The 19,238-nt window shown below is 37.8% G+C and overlaps 1 protein-coding gene and 1 long non-coding RNA gene across 7 annotated transcripts in view; one reads left to right on the top strand and one right to left on the bottom strand.

The window, feature by feature from the left end:
• Positions 1-19,238, bottom strand: part of LOC141427248 (uncharacterized) — a 72,839-nt gene that overhangs the window by 34,827 nt on the left and 18,774 nt on the right. For 2 of the 6 annotated variants that reach the window (XM_074086496.1, XM_074086499.1), the window contains exon 1: positions 15,105-15,320. The exons of the other annotated variants lie outside the window; for them this stretch is intronic. The gene's annotated coding sequence lies outside the window, so the exon portion shown is untranslated. Of the gene's footprint in view, positions 1-15,104; positions 15,321-19,238 lie in introns of those variants that run through there. 6 annotated transcript variants of the gene reach the window in all.
• On the top strand, positions 2,379-5,213 carry LOC141427009 (uncharacterized). Its single transcript, XR_012451291.1, has 3 exons — positions 2,379-3,005; positions 3,087-3,193; positions 3,332-5,213. It is a non-coding gene; the product is annotated as an uncharacterized lncRNA (long non-coding RNA).

The raw sequence follows: 19,238 nt of genomic DNA on the forward strand, positions 1-19,238 counted from the left end.
CGCACATCTCAGGTGGAAACAGAGCCTTATGCAGTTGTATGTTTCATACAAACACAAAAATAACCTACCGTTGGTTTTAGTGCTGTGAAGTGATATTGCAATAAAATTTAAGTTTCGGATTAACTTTTATCAAACCGATATTGGAAACCCTTTCGAACCCAGCCGGGTATGAAAAGAGTTACGAAAATGGACTTTATGTACAATACATGTCAAGTTCAAAATTCAAATGTAAGAGTTATGACAGTGGACCTTATGTACAATCCATGTCAAATTCAAATTCAAATGTGACTACGAGTATCGGCTGGGTTCGAAAAGGATACGGTTGAGCACGTAAAATATGTCGTTTTTGAATTAATTAATACAATAATAATAATACATTGCCAATGGTAAAGTGTGCAGATAAATGTGAAGAGTGACAAGTTACTAAGCATTAGTTGCTAAACTCGTGTAAACAGTTGTACAAAACAATATCAAAGTTAGATTGTTTGTTCCCTGAAACGACGAGTTTGTGGATCAGGCGTGAATTGTTAAGTTGGCCACGTTGTTATTGTCACGCAGTCATATCTAAGGTTGCGTTTCCACCAGAGATAGCGAGGATCGCAATCATGATCGCAAATATATACCTCGTTGAGTTTCTTGCCGGATTCTTCTCAGCAGAGGTTTTTCCGAACCGGTGGGAGATTTTTTTTTGACATTCATAAGTGCTTGTTATAGCCTAAATTGAATAAAGATATTTTGACTTTGACTTTGACTTTGACATGACAGATTTCACATAGAAAAACTGTCATTTCACTCTCCTGTGGCCCGGCGGAAGACCAGTGCTGGTTTTCAACCAGCGATATGCTGAGCCGGGACCTTTTTATAGCGGCAACATTTCTTATTGTTATTTTTACTAATTATGTGTCATTGCTGTTATAAATAAATTATTTTCTTTCTTTCTTTCTTTCATTTGATTGCGATCGCGAGCATCAGAAACGTTAGGCAATAGGTAAGGCCTAAGGCCTCAGTCATAATGGGCAGCGAATGTTGTGCTCCGAACACAACATTGATTTTTCTTTATTTAATTAGGTAGGTATCAGCCAAATATGTGGCCTACCACCCTAAAGTCGATAATCGTTTGCATGTCATAAAACAATAATGCCAATAGACGTGTCTGTCAACTTGAAAGTTCGACTTTAGCGACATATTCATTTGATAGGAACTTGTTTAAAAATTGATAGACCACTTATTTGGCTGATGGTACTGGCACTGGCCACAAACAAAATATACAACTGAAGTGTTATCACTGCGTAATAAACAGATCGTTTTAACTTTAACACCTCTGTCCTTTGTCCTTTCAAAAGGCGACCTTCGTAAACGATTGTAGGATTTGGGTAGGTCGCTAACAAGGTTTCTTGGCACTTCAATTCAGGCCTAAGCGGCTCGGCTCTAAAGCCGGCTCAGGCGTCTTAAAGATTTATACCTACTTACTGAGTTGCTAAAGCTGTCGAATTGGGTAACTTGATAGGAAATTAAAAAAAGTGTCAACACGAATAATTTTATTTTGTTGCAAAAAGAGTCTTGTGCGGGGCTGACTCAAACAATTTGAGGACTCTACCCATTACACCGTCTCATACTATGACCGTTATAGCAACGTGTCTGTCACGACAAAAATGATTATTCTTTGTATCATAACCTACCTAACCAACAAAAAGTTGGAAAACCCCGACTTTGTCACTTCAAAGTTCAATATCTCAAAAATGGCTGAACCGATTTTGATAAAACATGTCTAAGAACCAACGCTAGAAAACGTTTCAAATAAAAAACCGCATTCAAATCGGTCCGCCCGTTTCAGAGCTACGGTGCCACAGACACACACATAGCGGTCAAACTTATAACACCCCTCTTTTTGCGTCCGGGGTTAAAAAACAAACAAAATACAATTGACAAACTATGAGATACATGTACAAAGGCTAAATGGTTTGCAAAGTAAATGGAAACTTGGAAAAATAAAAAGGAGGTTTCATTCATCAAGCCTCTGAATCCAATTAGCCTCAATAATTACTTGTTTTGTTTTGCAATTTAATTACTCATTTAACGTAAACAGGAATAAAATCAGGATAAAGTTTCTTAATTATAGAACGTGGAGTTTAAACCTATGGAAATTACGTGCACAAGTAAATCTAGGTCGCTCCATCATTATGACCTAGACTCTGCTTTAGTGCCCTAACATAAGCATACAGTAATATTAGTTGTTTTATTAGCAAGATTATTAAAACGAATCCATATTCATACTAATATTATAAACCCGAAAGTGTGTGTGTTTGTATGTTTGTCCGTCTTTCACGTCGAAACGGAGCGACGGATCGACGTGATTTTTGGCATAGAAAGAAAGAAAGAAAGAAAGAAAACATTTATTCGTGACATTAAAAAAGACAGCAACAATAATAAAAATAAAATAAAAAATTGTTACGTATGCATGTCACGAAATGGTCCCGAATCAGCATTCTGCCGGTCTTGCGAACGGCGCTGGTCTTCCTTTGGGACCATCTGGTCATTAAACATTGAAAAAAAGTACAGCTAAGTGAGACCGATACAATTTTTAGTTTAAGAATATAAAAATACTTTCCTATTTAAATAAAATAAAAAGAAATACTAACATTACAAAATGGGTTGCCAGTATATAAAAAAAGAAATAGGCATAGGCCAGTCTCCTTTACCCTTCTCACTCCTAACAAAAGCAAAAGAAAAAAAAAAAGAAGAATAGACAAAACAAAACAACAAGCGATTGATTCGCCAACCAAATTGCGATTTCTAAAACTTATTCGACTAAAGAAAGATACAAAGTTGATATACATCAATATTCTTCGGTATCCCAAATAGTAAAGAAATGTGAATAAAAAGTATCAGTACAGTTGCCATGAAACAATTTGTGTTTCAAATAAATAAGGCCGTGCAACCATGTGATCAACATTATATAGCCTAAAAAAAAACCAACAGTGTTAAACAGCTAAGAAAACAGACAGGTATGCAGTATTATTATAATTTTGTCCTCCAATTTGATCTATCCCATCATGTTTAATTTAATTTTAATTTTAATTTTACAGGTTCCCAATTGGATTTGTCCCTAAAAAGCGCAATACTAACAATAAGCATTCTCAACTAGCAATCCGAACAACATCCATAGCAAAGTAGATGGGCCGCAAACAAAAAGGTACCTACTCTTATTGCTATACACATAACCTCACATAAACTAAATGCAACTGGTGTCATGTGCTAAAGTTTCTTGTTTTTGCTGATGTTCGTGCATATGTTTTTTAAGTTTTGTTTTAAAGCTACATACACTTCGCAGGTCCCTAATTGGCGGTGGGATGTTGTTCCAACACCTAGTTGCTACATATCTAAAACTACCTCGAAAGGCAGCAGAGGCGTGGCGTGCTGTCAACAACTGCACACTACACTGGCGAGCTCCGCGTGTTTTGTGGCTAGCAGACCAGGACAACTTCTCGTAAAGATATGTTGGGGACTTGTGCTTCAACACTCCAAAGAGGAGGCAGGCAAGGTGCAGCTTTCGCCGGTGTTGCATTTTAAGAATTTTATATTTATTTAAAAATGGAGTAACATGGCCCCTCAATGGAATGTTGAAGCAAAAGCGAGCACACGCATTTTGCACACGCTGAACAATCCTTTTTGTTTTTGCAAGGAGACGTGGACCAAACACCGAATCCATATAATTCAATTTTGACAAGATCAAGGTCTCCACCAGCTGTATGCGCAATTTTTCACTTATAAATGGTCTGATTCTGTACAACACTTTAAGTTTATAAAAACAATGTCCAACCGATCTCGCTATATGTTTCTCATAACGTAATCCACAATCCATCAGCAGACCTAAGTTACGCGCTTCATATACACGCTCAATAGGCTTGTCCCTTAGCATAACTTGTGTCATGCTTGAGTTATTAAGGGTGATTAGCTGCTGCTTACTGCCAAAGATTAAATACTTGGTCTTGTCAGGATTAAGTAACAATGAATTATCTAAAGCCCATGCAGAAATACTAATGAGGTCTTCATTGAGCTTCTCTATTGCACTATCAATCTCAGATGGCCTGCATGAGATATACACCTGTATGTCGTCTGCGTATATATGATATTTACAATGCTTGATGCAAGTCTTTATGTCGGCAGAATACAAGATAAACAGGATTGGTCCGAGTATCGATCCCTGTGGCACTCCTCTAGCGAGCTGTACCTTGTCAGAGACTTGAAAGGAACCATCAGCAAGACACAGCTTTACATACTGACTACGGTTGTTGAGATAACTGTCGAACCATTTCAATGCATTATGATCAAATCCATAGTAGCTCAACTTAGACAGCAACAAATCAATATTTAGACAGTCAAATGCCCTGGAAAAGTCAAGCAATACCAACAGTGTACACAATCCCTTATCTTGAGAACACAAGATGTTGTCTGTAACATCAAGCAAAGCAGTTACCGTGCTCCGCCCCCTTCTAAATCCAGACTGCACATCTGGTAACACATTGTTGTTCTCAAGGTAATCGGTTAACTGCAAGCACACAGTCTTCTCCATTATTTTTGACAAACAAGGTAAAATGCTGATAGGCCTAAGTTCGTTCAGCTCAGATGGGTGTGACGTTTTAGGGAGAGGACGCACAATTGCTATTTTCCAGATGTCAGGGACAGTTGAGGTTAATATAGAGGCATTAATCACATCTTTTATTGTTTCAGTAGTGTATGGAAATGTCAATTTTAACATTTCCAAGTTAATGCCATCACAACCTTCAGCATTTGATTTGAGATTTCTTATAATTTTTCTATTTTATCTGTAGTGACTGGTTCCAAATGAAAAATTGAATCACCATACCTCCGAAATTCAAAATAAGACAGCTGTGATATCTTAACTTTAGAGGTGGATGGTAAATTTACAAAATGCCTATTGATAGCATTGGGATCATTGAAAATAGTAGGTAATTCTGTATCATTTTTAGGCAATATGGTAGATCTAAGGTTTTTCCATAACAACTTAGGTTGATGTAAGTTATTATTTATATTATCCTTAAAAAAGGCTGTTTTTTCATAAAACAGTGCTCTGCTGACGGTTGATTTCAAGTCCTTATAGTACTGTTTCTTACTGTTCAACTTAGTTCTCCTGTATTCTGCCGCGGCTTTATCACGCAAACGCATCATGAGCTTAACAGTGTCTGTAATCCAGGGGGAGTGCGAGCCCTAATTACCGATGACTTAATAGGGGCATGGACATTAAACAACTCAACAATTTGTTGGTTAAATGTGCTGACCATATCATTCACATTACTGGAGAACTCCATCCATTCTACTTGTTGCAAATCATCATCAAAATTATCCAACTGCACATCCTTCAATGGTCTATAGGTTATAGAATATGGTTTTGGCTTGACACGTTTAATATTAAACTCAATAGAGATAGTTTATGGGCCAGAGAGTGATATAGGCTACTTTTTATCCTGAAAAATGCACAGTTCCCAAGCCAATATAGTGTCTTAGACTTACTTAATTTGACTTGATGAATTAAAGTTACCAGATTTTTTTTTTAATAATCATAACCTAACCTAACCTAACCACCAAAAAGTTGGAAAACCCTCGACTTTGTCACTTCTAAGTTCAATGTCTCAAAAAATCGGCTGAACCGATTTTGATGAAACATGTCTAAGAACCATCGCTAGAAAACCTGCTTTCAATTAAAAAAAACGCATTCAAATCGGTCCGCCCGTTTAAGAGCTACGGTGCCACAGACAGACAAACAGACCTACATAGCGGTCAAACTTATAACACCCCTCTTGGTCGGTTTGATATAATTCTATCTGTAGTGCAAAAGTAGGAGATACGATTCAAAACTTGTCAAAAATCGATGAAAACCTCGGGTAGCCCCGAAAGGGCGGCCAAATCGCTGCTTAAAAAACGGTGACGGTACGGAATCGCAGTGGCACATCGTATGCCCACCGTTTTTATGGCATGCTCTCCACACCGCTGCTCAAAATAGGCAGACGGTGCGGAATCGCAGTGTCAACGTCACGTCTTTTGTTCGGTAAAGACCTGAAGCTTACGACCGTCACTGCGATTCCGTATTTTAAGCAGCGGTGTGGAGAGCATGCAATAATTAACAAAAAGTAAAACCGACACCAGAAAAATAAAAAATTAACAAAAATGGAACCGACTACAAAACCCTTGAAAATACCTACTAGCTCGAAGTAAGTGCCTCAGCACGAGCCAGCAGGAATGGAACAATAGTCCTCTAACCTCACCTACATACTATGGGTTTCAATCCATCCTGCCGGGTCGTGCTGAGTCACCGACTTCGAGCTAGTAGGTACCTACCTAGAAAAATATTTTCAAGGGTATTGTAGACGGTTCCATTTTTTGTTATTTTTTTGGAGTCGGTTTTACTTTTTTCTTAAAATTTTCTTTATTTCTCACTTTTTAGTGATTCGTAGCCAAAGTACATCTCACAACGATTCCATGAAGCCCAAACACGGCTTAGTTACGTTGTTTTATAACAGAGTTCCGTTGCCTACCTTCCGGCTTCTGCATCAGATCAGTTCGAAAAAATCATTAACTTATAGCTCCTTCTTGGTCGCTTATCTAGGTATATTAATCATGATCGTTTCGGTTTGTCTCATGACGAGCGAGCATTACTTAGCTTTGACGAGTTCCATTGGTCATCTATGGTCTTCTTCATCAGGTCCAGTTTACCAAATGATACTTTCTGAATGTAAATGCTTATCTTAATGCTAAAAATGCCAAGATCGCCATAGGTGTGCCTATATAAAATTTGAGGTTTGCCCTCGATTTCCCTAGGATCCTATCATCAGATCTTGATTTGGTGACAATGGGACCACTTCAGAAGACTACCATTTCGAATAAAAAAAGAATATTGAAAATCGGTCCACAATTGACTGAGTAATCGGCGAACATACATAAAAAAAATACAAACATTGGAACATAGAACCTCCTCTTTTTTTGAAGTCGGTTAAAAACGGTGCGAATACGGTGCGTCACTGCGATTCCGTGCCGTCACCGTTTTTTAAGCAGCGGTTTGGTCGCACCTTAAATATGGCCGCCGCAGTACGTCGTTCGCCGAAGTAGTTTGAAACAAATTCGGCGACCGCATTAGGTGAACGACGCAGTGTACCTAATTGCCGCTTTACTTTCATAGTTTTTGATAATTTTCACTTGTTTTAAAGGATACACGGTTGTATAATTTTCAGTAGAATCCTTAAATGATTTGTGATAATTATTATGCTTGCCAACTATGCTAGTATGCAGGTAGAAATCAATACGGTAATCTTAAGTAGGTCTAGATAGGTATGCCATTGGAATTAATTGCTCGAGTCCTGAGGAAAGAAAAATAATTTGGATAATAACGATTAAATAAATCAATGTTAATACAATGAATTAAATGGTACAGTTTTCACGAATCTAATCATACCTCATACGTGGAGAACCATCTAGCCTAGCTGTTTAGGATAGAAAGAGGACCAAAGATGTAGACATACATACGCTCCAAAAACAACTCTACTTTTGGCAGTCGGGTAAACAGCGTAACAGCCCTTATAAAACCACATCAATAAACCAGTAAACTAAATTAATGGAGCGATTAACTTAATTTAATTAGTACTTGGCGTAATTACCGATTGTGTATGATTGGACGCACGCGATGTTATGTTGTGTGGCACTAGTAGCGCTTTGTTTTTAACCCCCGACGCAAAAAGAGGGGTGTTATAAGTTTGACTGCTATGTGTGCCTGTCTGTGGTACCGTAGCTCTTAAACGGGTGGACCGATTTGAATGCGGTTTCTTTTATTTGAAAGCAGGTTTTCTAGCGATGGTTCTTAGACATGTTTCATCTTTGAAGTGACAAAGTCGGGGGTTTTCCAACTTTTTGGTGGTTAGGTTAGGTTATGATTATTAAAAAAAACCGGTAACTTTAATTCATCAAGTCAAATGAAGTAAGTCTAAGACACTACTGGCCTAACTCTTACTGTTTAAAAGATATTAAAGAATAAAGATAATTAATTATTCACAGTACAACAAAGTAAAGATAAATTATGAGGTTAATTTAAGTAATTTTTTTTTAAATTCTGTAACCAAAGTGTTTTTAATTTAATATTTTAATGTTCACCATAACTTGACCTTTTTTGTTTCTCTTTAGTATCACCTCAATGTCACTTGTCAAATTGGTAAATTTGTCTATTTGACTTGACTGCGAAATTGTATATTTTTTTTTATTTGGTCAAAAAGTTAATTTCTAGTGTGCTTATAATGCGTGTGTTCTTGTGTGCCATTGTGTGTGTGTTACGCAATAGAAGTACACACATTATATAATTTTTTTTTAACAAATGTCTGGCAAACGAGCATGCGGGTCACCTGATGGTAAGTGATCACCACCCCCCATGGACACCTACAGCATTATTAGGTCTGCGGGTGCGTTGCCGGCCTAAAAGGGGCCTAAAATGAGGGGGGGAAGGGGGAGAGGAGTTGGGCCTCCGGATTTCCCACTGACCGTAAGAAACACAGTAGCAAAAGTACTATTTCACGCCGGTGGGAGTGTGGTACTAACCTGGTCGAGCCGGCCCGTTCGTACTGCAGCCAGCAAGTGGTTACAGTAAGGATCTACCACAAAAATTTAGAAACAGCTGTCTTTCTGTTGACGTTCTTGAGATACAGCCATGTGACAAACAGAAGGAAAGCACAGAGACAGCTATTAGGGTTCCGATTATCATCCTTCTTGTACGGAACTGTAAAACTACGCGCGACTCAATGCTGACCCAAATAGAGTTAACCTAGGAACGTAGTTTTGCCAAATCTGATTTCGCTTCGTTTAACCGAAAGTATTAAAATTACTCACTAAAATATGCTTAAAACACAGAAAGCTATTACTATATAACCATTAATACTAAGGAAATTCATAATAACTGGCAACACGGCACAAAATGTTCCAAATTCAAATTATAACGGAATTATGCCCGCGTCAGTTGACTCCGAGCTTTACACCGTACAGTTAGCGCTGCTTTTCGTCTGGAACCGTAAACTCTGCAGTACTCCGCAATGCATCATGCAGGTATAATGGCGGTTGAAGAGTTAACATGGCCATAGTATACACCAGTAAGGTAACGTGTCAGAATATAAAGATTAACAACCTAAGCAACTTAGAAAAGTGAAAAAAATCGACATTATCATCTCAAAGTTCAATATCTCAATTCCGGTGGAACGTGAAACGTGAACGTGTTTAACGTGAAAAATGGTATCAAAATCGGTCCATTCATTTGAGAGCTACGATGCCGCAGACAGGACAGACAGACATTGACGTCAAACTTATAACTGAACACCTAATCTGGTAGCATGGTGAACGGTTGTGTTGCTCTGAAGATGAGCTCTGGTTGAGTTCGAAACGCGTCAGTTCGAAACGTTCGTGGTGGTGATAGATGGGTTTGTGTGAGATTTGTGTTTGTTCTTACAGTGTGGAGGTGAAGGAACTGCATGAACACACATTTCTTACATAAACTATAAGGCTATTATAAGGTCGCGGGTGAGCAAAGTAAATGTTTCAGTTCATTTAACGGAGCACCTCTTATTTCGGGTTAATTCGGGCTAATTCGTAGCCGTTTTTTTAGGAGCAACGCGACTCGGCGGCTGCTGGAACACGCGCACATGTCGAGCTAAATTCTGTTTAAGACGTGAGTTATCCGGATTAACTTTCATTTAATACAACAAAGGTGGTGGAGAGTTCAGTAACTTTGACAAAAAAAACAGTTTTTGCTACAATGTGGACGCACAAGGTAAGTCCGGGCGAGGATTTACGTAGGCTGCATACGAGTGTGCGCTCTTTTGCGAGTGTCTGTGCAACTTTGTGTTTTTATTGTGGATTAGTTACTATTTCATACTGTGTCACAGTTCACTATGAGTGGGAAGTGAAATAAGTGGCTTTGAAAAATATTAACAGAACTCAAACGTCCCGAGCTTTCAGTTTAAGGTGGGTTTATTTCGTTGCACTCAGCATTTCTGTATGGAATGTGTTCTTAACCGGTGCTTACCGAAAGATATAACAACAATTGATATAATGCAACAATATATAATTTTCATTTGATATAATGCAATTTATCTTAAAACTAAACTTATTTATATTGTTATTTATTCGATTTGATGTACTCTGGGTTAGGTTAGGTTTTTTTATAAAAAAAGTTATGTAAAGTACCTATCCTTTGAAATTATATCAAATGTTGCTATGCCGTTTATTACACACCCGTGTTCAATAAATACTTATGATGTATAGATATCATTTAATAATATTGTAAATCCGTTTTTTTTATTCGACTGGATGGCAAACGAGCAAGAGGGTCTCCTAATGTTAAGAGATTACCTACCACCGCCCATAGACACCTGCAACACCAGGGGGATATAAAAAAAATATACCTCGTTGAGTTTCTTGGCGGATTCTTCTCAACAGAGGTTTTTCCGGACCGGTGGTAGATTTTTTTTGACATTCATACGTGGTTGTCTTGCCTACATTGAATAAAGATGTTTTGACTTTGACTTTGACTTTGAACCAGTAGGTACATTATGGCTTACAATGATATAAATCACGAAAGGAACCCGCCAACAGCCTATCACATAAACTCTTTCATTAAAATAACAAGAAATTAACCGCCGAAAAAACGGAAAAGCAAAAAATAATAAACTTTCTTTTTATCTAACCTTAACCTAAACCTAGGTAAGTACTAGTTTTTTAACCTTAATCTAATCTGACCTATAGTCATCCACCTGATGGGCTTCTATCATATCACTACTTCTGGCTCGTGCTGAGGCACCAACTTCAAAGGGGTACCTAGATTAAGATTAAAAAACTAGTAAGTTTAATCTTTTTTTGCTTTTCCGTTTATTCGGCGGTTTAACTTTTTTGTTAAAAAGTTTTTATTTTATACTTTTTTCCCACTCTTGGGGTATTTTTTTTCTCAAATATATAATACCAACTTCAAGGTATACCCTATCCATACAAAAATAATTATGAAAATTGGACTACTTTGTAAAAAGTAATGCCTGGTTATTCAGTGACTGAACAATCAATCATCCCCTGTTTTCCTACCCTTCCTTTGGAATATTTTTTCCAAATTTAAATGGCACCACCCTCGGGGTATAACGCTTTCCAATAAAAAAAGAATTATCAAAATCGGACTACTTTGTAAAAAGTAAAAAAAAAGTTTTTGGTAAAAATTTCATTTTAATACAAGCCTTTTTTGCTGACTGTACTTTTTGTTGACTGTACTTGTATTGTTACCCAAACTACATTTGCATACCAAATTGTCAAGTCGATGCCAATAACCGTTGAAGAGTTCCATCCTGTGGAGACGTTCCTGGCCGGACTACCAGGATGTCACTACCAGATTATTGTATTGTCACGCAATTTACACAAATGTACCAAATTTCAAGTCAATCTAACAACTGGAAGTTGGTCGAATTTAGCTTGCAAGATTTGATAACAGACAGACAGACAGTCAGACAACCGGACAGGTGAAACTAAATAAAAGCTTGTAAAATACACGCGTCGACTTGAGAACCTCCTCCGTTTATTTCGTCGGTTAAAAATCCTGAAAAACATTTACAAGGGTACAGTTTTTACAAAATCTGTTAAAAAATTCTTTCTTCTCAACAGAGGTTTTCCGTACCGGTTATATTTTTTTTTGACATTTATAAGTGCTTGTTACAGCCTAGCCTGCTAGAATATTTGGGATAATTTTTAGAACACCTTGTATGTTATGTGTCAAAAATTCTGATTAAAACATTAAAAATTTATCATATTGTCGCTGCTGAATTTCCCTAGGGATGGAATATCAGTTATCCAATGTGATGAGAGGAAGGGCCAATGTTAATTATTTACTCGGGGGGCTACTACCAAATTCGTATCGTACCGTCCCTCTCACTCTCGTATTAAATAATATAAGCGTCAGTGCGACGGTAAGATACGAAGTTCGAATTTTGCACTTCGTGGTATAGAGCCGGAACTAGTTCACTCCCGCGGCTTCGCCCTTGTGGCAGTCCTTTTCCTATCCCGTGAGAACTGCATAACAGGTTTTTAATCTTTCCCTACGTTTTCGTTAAAATGGCTGGATATGTATTTTACTTTTTATAACTATTATAAAAACCTAATCCTAAGAATGAAAAAAAAATAAAGAAAATAATAATAAAATTTATTTATTCAGATAACTAGGATCCATCAGTTGTTAGTATTACTTATAAATATGTCGGGTACATGGTGTTAGTTAAATGTACGATGCTTACCGTAGTGTTAGTGAAACATAAACAAATAAAGAAAAATAATATATATATATTCAGTCTTACTTTACCTGTAGTACCTACAGTCGATGTCCTAACATAAGTATACACTTTTCTATGCAACTAGTAGGAACCGACCCGACCGTACTAGTCTACCACGGCATCCTATTATAAAGGGGCCCAAAGTGGGCCTATTATGGGCTACATCACAAGACTGCGTGAACGTGATTGGTACCATAAACAAGCTTGGGTACACGTGGGCCCACCCGTGGGATTAGGAGGGTCGTTTTATTACGCAAAGGTAATGGAACATGTGAAATACTCATGAGTCTCATGGCTGTATTCCCAAGTGGGCTAGAATACTGTTGCCTAAGTAGTTCAAGCAGAAAAAGGTATACTCGTAGGGTGAGCTTGCGTGGTGCAGTGAAAATGTGGCAGAACTCTTTTGATACAAACCTTTACTATTTTTTTGAATCATGATTTTGTTTATATGTGACACTCGAACTTGACAATAAAGAACTACAGAAGACTATCGAAGGATTTTGCTTTACTAGATTGATTTAGATACAGAAAACATGTATCGAGCAGTCGCATTAGCGGAAAACCACATCGCGTCCTTGTAATGAGGGCTATCGCGTATGAATTCGCCACTAGAGGCGCTAGTGTAGCGTGAGGTCTCCGAAATGTCAAATCTCATAGTTTTTGGGTGAGCTACGCGGGTTTATTTATAATTAGAATAATTTTGTGAATATTTTGCAATATCTGAAATTAATTATGGCAAATATGCGTTCCGGGGCAATTAATGTCTTTGTTTTTAGACAGTTTTGTCTTCCGGAAACCTTTGTCCTGCCTTTTTTCCGAACAAAACGGGGACTATGCAGCACTGTGGCATGCTCGATATTTTTATGGTACGGTTTTAAGGTGTATTAAATATGATTTTAATCTAAACTTTGTTTTCACGCCCGTAATAACAGACTTTGAAAGCCATACTTAAAACCCTCACGCAACAGTGCGCCATCTAGTGAGACAAAAAACGATAGCCCTCATAGGGCAATGTGTGTCGTCGATTATAAGCGTGCTTCTCAATAGAAGCGTACCCTTGCGGGCAATTTTCGAATCTGATAGCATGGTGATTTGAATTGATTTTAGTGGATTTGTTGGTAAATATTAGTAACTAAATAGATCTTGCACGCAACTTCGTCTGTGAGTGAAGAGTTCGCTTATGGCTATCCCGTGGGAACTATCCAATTTTCCGGAATGAACTATCCTATGTCCTTCCTATTTCCAGATTTTCTGGATAGATACATCCTAGGGCTCTTGAAGGCTAGAGTGAATAGGATGTTACTGAACCAGGCCTCATCTGCGCTTTTCGTCAGGTGACATAGAGGTCTATCACGGATCATTTTTATGTAAAGAATGTAAGGGTAAATTAAAATTTAGTAATAATGCTTGTTTCGATTTGTAACAACTTTAAGAACCCAAATGGGATAAAATAGGATAAATAAATAATAAAACAAAGAAACTTTAATCTTGTATGGATAAAGTTTACCATCTCATGATCTAATCCTAAGTATATAGATACGTCCAAATACAGAGCACAGGTTTCCCCATGTAATAAGAGAGCTTGGGCTGAAGTTCCTACGAGAGCTCAGTGCGGGCTGGATACTTCACACACACTATTGATATCTTTTGCAGATGGTGCAGGTTTCCTCGCGAAGTTTTCCTTCAGCGTAAATTTCATGATGAATTTCAAATGTAAACATAAATTCCGAAAACCTCCCGCCCGGGATCGAACTTATGACCCTCTGCTTGGAAGCTCCTAGTTCAAAACCACTAGACTACAATGACTTGAATTGTAAGAACGAGTCGAAAGGAATACATGATCCGCCAACCTGTGGCACAAAGAAATGATTTTATCTATTTTAGAGGTTGTTCTGAAAAATTATTTCGAATAGAACTATTTTCGGAAACAACCTCTGAACAGATAAATTTTGGTTATAATCATAATTTTCATGAGTTTATACTGTTTTTATATACTATAGCGTTTTTGATTTTTTTTTCTGACCAGAATCAAATTACCTCAACACGGAAATTTCGGAAAATCCTTCGTTATCCATTATTTCAAAGTAAATATAACTATACGGAACCCTAAAAAGGCGAAAATCAAAGAATAAAATGTCCATAACGAACAATATTTTCTGATGGAAGTAAATATAAAGTACACTAAAGTACGAGTAATGTAGGTATAAGACATTAAAACGAAATCATAAATTATTATATAGACACTTTCATTCATTGATTATTTCTTTCCTACGTCGTAAATGGAACCTTTATGCAATTTCAGCTTTTTCTTTAGGTCCAAAGGTTTGGTCTGGGCGTTTATGACTAAGTCAGGTTAGTCTGCCTGGACTTCTATATTTAAGTACGTATATATTATATTCAGAAGAATAATTTTTATCCCTTTAAGTAAATAGAGTGTTAACTGATTAAATTAAGTGGTTTAACTTAAGAATTCGTTTAGTTTTGGTCACCAATTGATTATTTGGCATGTCCTCCATATATTTTGCTTAAAAATGGAACAAAGTAGTTTCTTTAGAACGGAAAAGCCATGATCCTTCTGCTTGTGCCAGATACTATTAGTAGTAAATCCATTTGAAAAAAATGTTTGCAATGTCTGCGTACACGTAATTGCTTTCTTATGGCGAAGTGTTTCGTAACATCTTATGTATATTATGTATGTATCTATTCTGTATATTTTTTTCTTTTAATTTAATTGTTGTAACAGAATGCACTTACCTACTATACCACGGCGTTACGCAACGAAAATCACATCACAAAATACATAAACGATCACTTATACACATTCCTCAAAAAAAAAACCATAGATTAAAAACTATTTCATTTTAATCACGAACACTGGCAGGTTGTAAAGTTTTAAAAAAATTCTTTTGTTTTATTCGGTGTTCCAATTTTGAATAATTGTTTTGTCGGGAGCCTCGACACGCGTGCGGCGCGCTGGGCGGTGTATCGACGCGGCGCGCAGACGCGCTGCTGCCAGCCCTATCGACGGGGGGCGGCACTAGTACCGTCTACTACAGGTGCGAACTGCGTTTCCTACTAATATAGTACAGGGTTACAGAGAAATCGACATGACGCTCAACCGAAAGGCATAGCCAAAATTTAAAAAAAATAGTACAGGGTTCCACCAGCTAGGCTGGCTAACCGTCTAACCAGGTGGATAGGCTGGTTTGTCGTTTAGTAAGAGAGACTGTCCACCCTCCTCATTCTCCGGGCTTTAGATGCAAAGTTCGATCTTACTCGCATAAGAAGCTTTTCTTATACAGAAATAGGCTTTCGTTTGACCACAATCACGTGATGTGAACTAAGATGGAACCAGTTTGCTTTAAATGCCCATTCTCCCTAGATTTGAAAACGGCTAGATTGTAGCGATCAGAGAACACCGACGCTGGCAGGGCATTCCACTCAGCTGTCCGGATAATAAACACACACAAACATCACGCCTGTATTCCCAAATGGGGTAGGCAGAGCACACGAAACGTTACCGCTTTGGGGCCAATTTTAGGGTTGCTGACAACATGACATTCCGTTGCCGTTGGGGGAGAAAAGTTCTCGAGTGGCGACCGCGAACCGGAAGACGAAGCGTGGGCAGGCCTCCCACCAGGTGGACTGACGACATCGCGGGTAACTGGTGGATGCAAGTGGCGAGTTGTCGTTCATTCCAAACCAAAAAGTCGTTTCTGGGAAATTGCATACGTTTTTATAATAAAATTCCAAAAAATATTATAAATGAAACGGATACAAAATTCAGATCTATTGTCAAGAAGACATTAATATCAAAGGCGTATTATAAAGTTAATGATTATATCATGGACAGGGATATTTGGAAATAATTCCGATCCGCATTAGCGATCCCTTCAAATAGGGAACCTACTGTGTTAAAAATAAAGTTGTGTTAAATACTTGTGACGTATACATATCATTTAATAATATTGTAAATCTGTTTAAAAAAAATATTCCTCGTTGAGTTTCTCGCCGGATTCTTCTCAGCAGAGGTTTTTCTGAACCGGTGGTAGATTTTTTTTTGACATTCATAAGTGCTTGTTATAGCCTAAATTGAATAAAGATATTTTGACTTTGACTTTGACATTGTGGCGTTCTAAGGGGGAAGCCTTTGTTCAGCAGTGGACGTCTTCCAGCTGATAATGATGATGAGGGTGAAGACCTCGCCTAGTGAAGGAAAGGAGCTGAGACTGTGTAGTTCTTTTGTTTTGTAACATTTTCAAATAACTTGAATATTGGTATTTTATTGATCTTTATGCTGTATGTACCTATCTATATATTTGAAGTTGGTAAGCTTTATTTTCTAGTAAAGCTACCTACTCTCCCAATGCTGAGTAAAAGGATTGCCTTTAGTTCTTATATTTGACATTCCCACTCACTTACTCGCCATCTCCCTCACTTCTAGCAAAAAGTTTTTTAATCATTCTCAATGTATAAGTTCCCAATTAAAAGCGTTATTTAAAATGAGTATTTCGTGTCCGACATTTTGAAATAAACTTCCCGAAGTCTGTCGAAACTTAGCACACTTTTGCACAATATATTATCTACAGTGGTGGAAAAACGTTTACCGAAGATTCCCGAAGTGTTCCGAAGACGCCCGAAGTTGGAATTGCACCGTTTCATTGGAGCCCGTCTCGTCATTGCTGAGGTGTTGCCATAAGAGTCAAATGAAAACGCCCAAGTTGGGAATTATTTGATTAGAAGGTTGCAAAATTTATGCAGGGTTGCCCGCTGGTGAAAATGGAATTGGGGATTTCAATATAGATTATTAAGTGGATTTTGGTGTGTTGATTGGTATTTCTCAATTTATACCACATTGTCTATTTGTTTATTTACCAAATAAATATAAGTTACCGTGCATGTTGTATAACGACAGTAAAGCAAAAATTGTATAGTTTTTTTTGGCCTACGTGTGATATACGTCCCACTACAGGCACAGATGTATGTACGGGTAAAATCTTGCAACTGAATTTTGGCTCACTTTCAGTGGCCAGATTGACTTAAAATTTGGCGTAGGTAGTTATGTAAATCTGGCGACAATGCAATAATATGGCAGTGAGATCCTGGTAGTCCGGCCATGTTTGTATCCATAGTACGGACTCCTGAATGGATAATTGTCTTGGTATTTGGTACTTAAATGTAGTTTAGGTAGATGACAATGCAAATACCGTCAACAAATAGTACAAACAGTCTAAAAAGCATGTATTAAAAAGGTAATTTTTAACAAAAGCTTATAATACTATATATAAATTTGTGAGGCTTCCGGTAAATCCGGTCCACTGGCAACCCTAGACGTCAAAGCCTGTAATAGAGTGAGGCGACATGTTTTGCTTTCAAACGAAGGGTCCTCCTTACGATGGTCCCTCAACTGAGCATGCGCGCTTCTTTAGACACATATTCTGGAGAAACCCGCTGCCGTATCGTATCGCCACGTCTTTCACTCATGAGAGAACTAAACGGGACAGGAATACGTGTTTAATAGTTTTTGATTGGAGCTTTGTAGAATAAGGACGCGATGTCAAGTGGGTAGAGGATTTCATGTTATTTGTAACCCAGATTTGGTTTCACACCTTTTACCACGCGATAGTGGGTTAGGTTGAACTAGTCTTTACCCGGGACTTTACTCGTGTGAGCCAGGTGTGGCAGTTAAATTGGCATTGCGAGATTTTACTCAATACTCCTCGAAAAGTGAAGACCACGAATTGGAAGACGAAGCGTTGGCAGGCCTCTCACTAGGTGCACTGGCGACGTCGTGAGAGTTACGGGCAACCGGCGGATGCAAGTGACGCGTTGTCGTTCATTGTTCAATATGAACGTCTTCCGGCTGATGAGGATGACTAAATACGCATGGGAATTTCTAAAAATTACATCATTTACGTCGTATTAAGAATATCCGGGTCCAATTGCATAATACGGTATAATTTAATAATATTTGTGGCAACACCAACGAAATAAATATTTTTTAATTATGAGTGGCAACACTGCCACCCTCCTGCTTTCCGACCCTGTCTAATTACGTGTTTTGAGAATTAAGCTAACTTCAATATTTAAAAGCCTTTTCCTACGAGTTAAAATCAGTGCCCAACAAACTAACAGCCTTATTCATAAAAAATCCTTAATTGAGGTTTGATCGGTCTGTTACTTAGCAGACTGATTAAGCTTGTTAGATGGTTGACAAGAAGTATGATTCATAAACGCTTGCTAGCAGTCTGCTAGTTGTTGAGCTGCTGATAGACGGATTAAACGCGTTATGTTGGCCATCTTGACAAATCAAAGACAAAAAATGGCCTCATCGATAATTTAAAAAAAAATTGACAGCAGTGACAGCATATTGGCAGGAAAAAAAATAAAAAGCGAGATGTTTGTTTTCCCGCCATTTCCGATCCGCATGTTTATGTTGTACCTACCTAAGTGCAAAAAGCCGTAATTATGTTAATCATACTAATTTTTTTTCATATTTATTGTTAGTAAAGTAATAAATACCTAATTTAGAGGATTTTTAAATACAAATTCCTGAAAATAAATTTTCCTGTTTTTTTTTTAATCTTTGCGTAACCCACCCTTCACTAAAAATATCTTCGGTATGGTTTTTTGCTCTTGTCAATGTCAGCTGTTAAAACTTGTGGCGGCCATTTTGTGACTTAGCAGGGAGATAAAGGAGGGTCTACGGTCCTCTAACTTTAGCAGAGCCTTGATCGACTGATTAGCGCTAACAGACGTTTATGAATCATGTTTTTTAGCATCGGGCCTTCAAGGAGCCTTCAAGGAGGCTCTAACTTTTTACTCGACTACGGCAAAGCCAAAGGAAGAGTAATGATTTTAGCAGTCTATGTATGTTTTTATGAATAA

This window comes from Choristoneura fumiferana, chromosome 4 (assembly GCF_025370935.1).
Source record: "Choristoneura fumiferana chromosome 4, NRCan_CFum_1, whole genome shotgun sequence".
Lineage (NCBI taxonomy): Eukaryota > Metazoa > Arthropoda > Insecta > Lepidoptera > Tortricidae > Choristoneura > Choristoneura fumiferana.